This window comes from Otolemur garnettii, unplaced genomic scaffold (genome assembly GCF_000181295.1).
Source record: "Otolemur garnettii isolate 467f Iridium unplaced genomic scaffold, OtoGar3 scaffold00096, whole genome shotgun sequence".
Classification (NCBI taxonomy): domain Eukaryota; kingdom Metazoa; phylum Chordata; class Mammalia; order Primates; family Galagidae; genus Otolemur; species Otolemur garnettii.
In genome coordinates this window covers 7,242,103-7,244,539 of record NW_003852491.1, presented here as the reverse complement: position 1 = coordinate 7,244,539, position 2,437 = coordinate 7,242,103, and positions in this window count along the sequence as shown.

Sequence of the window (2,437 nt, the reverse complement as noted above, 5' to 3'; positions counted from 1 at the left end):
AGGACAAGGTCTAAACATCATCCACAAGGTGTAATAGGACTTCTCTCTAGGAAGTGGGATTTCAAGTTATTTTAATTTTCCTCCTTTTTGCTAAACAGCACTTTGTGATTTTCTACAATGGTAACATAACGATTTTGTAATAATAAAAAAGTGGAATTAAAGTGTATTGAAGCTATATTCTACTGCACTAAAAATAAAGATTGTTTTAAGTGTAGTGTTATACATAATTCCAAATTCTTATCATAATGGAACATAAAAACCATAGCTAGCCCAAATGCTTTTTCTGTGTGTAAAGGCAATTCAGGGGCTGGAACTCAGATCCTCTTATTCTTTAAAACTCCTCCTCCTCGGCTGGGCACCTGTAGTTCAGTAGTTAGGGTGCTGGGCCTGTACACCAGGGCTGGTGAGTTTGAACTGACCCTGGCTTGCTTAAAAACAAACAACAACGAAAAAAAAACAGGGCAGTGCCTGTGGCTCAAAGGAGTAGGGCACCGGCCCCATATGCCAGAGGTGGTGGATTCTAACCCAACCCTGGCCAAAACCTGCAAAAATAAATAAATAAATAAAACTCCTCTTTCTTGTTTCCCTGCCCTCCCAAACCTCCAATCACCCCACCCCCAGGTTTTTACCTTTGCAATATGTGACCCATATGTTTTTCCTAAATGGTAAATGTAGTTCAACAGATCTCTCAGTGAAAAGGAAAAGATTAAAAGGATACATTCAAATGGTTAGGATGTATAGTCATAAAGATCATGCTTGGAAGAGGCCCATGTGGATCTCTTGTACAAAGACACAGGGATTTGTCATTCTGAACCCAGTGGGTTGGTTATTGGCCAAAGCAAATTCATGACTTTCTTTGCACTGGCCCAAGTGGACACTGCGCCTAAGTAGAAGCAACAGAGAACTATAGAATGAAAAATGAAAACTTTCCACCAAGAATCCTTCTTCCTAGAGGGGTGTAGTGTGTGGTTGTTGGTTGGATGAAGGAGGCTCTGGGGGCAAGAGGTAAAGCAGCAGCCTGGGTTTGTGTTCTCAATATGCTGCTTCCTAATTGGTGACCCTGAGCTAGACTCTTGCCTCTCAAGAACCTCATTGTCCTCTGCAAAATGGAAATAATGATGCCAGTTTCCTAGGGTGGCTGCGAGGATTAAAGGTGGAAACAATAAGCACAAGATGCTTGGCATTGTGTCTGGCTCATTATATGCACACAGCAAAATTATACAGATAATTGGATGAAATGATTTGTTTGTTCCACCGATGTCATTACCATGTAAAGTTCTAGGGCAACAAGGGGGACTAAACAGAGCAACCCCTGCTCTGTGGAACTTACAAACACTCTGGGCACACAGACAGTCACAGCATTATCACATGAATTACAAGTTGTACTAAATGCTGAGGGAAAAGTCCAAAGAACTCTGTACGTAATAGAGTGTTTAACCAATGGCACCTGAACTAGTCACTGTTTAACTCAGGTGAGATGATTACAGACTTAATGGACTATTTTCCTTTTATTTCCCTTAGTAATATGAGGATCCTTCACATGTATAATATGCTGAACACTTTGCAAAAAACTTCTCATAGTTGAGGTTTTCATATGGTCCTTGCATCATGTTCCAAGCAGAGATTATGACTCTTGTTTAATGGGCATGAAAACGAAGGTGCAGAGAGATTATGTAACTTCCTCGAGATCGACAGTTTGTTGACAGCAATGCAGAGATCAGATAAGATCCAGCGGTCTTTTGCTTCTGCATCTACTTTTTTCAGTGTATCATGTTTTCTTTTTGTTTTTTTTTAAAATGCTGAAATATAGGATGCTTCCTTTTTTTAACGTTGGAATATAGCTTGCTTGCAAAAAGTGTGAGAAAATACGATGTATTTATATGGGTTTAAAGAACAACCATGGGCTGATACAGTGGCTCATATCTGTAATCCCAGCTCCTTCGGAGGCCAAAGCAGGAGGATCACTTGAGGCCTTGGAGACCAGCCTGAGTAAAACAGCCAGACTCTATCTCTACAAAAACAAACAAACAGGCTTGGTGCCCGTAGCTCAGTGAGTAGAGCGCCAGCCACATACACTGAGGCTGGAGGGTTCGAGCCTGGCCCGGGCCTACTAAACAACAATGACAACTGCAACCAAAAAATAGCCAGGTGTTGTGGTGGGTGCCTGTAGTCCCAGCTACTAGGGAGGCTAATGCAAAAGAATCACTTAAGCCCAAGAGTTAGAGGTTGTTGTGAGCTGTGCACCATGGCACTCTACCAAGGACAGCATAGTGAGACTCTGTCTCAAAAAGCAAACAAACAAAAAAAACAATAAGTGAACTTACTACCAGCTCAATTAACAGAATTTAACATAGCCCAGAAGCTCCTTATATACCTCTCCCCAGAAAGAACACCTGTGCTTAATTTTGTGTTCATCCTCTTGCCTTTTTTTTTTTTT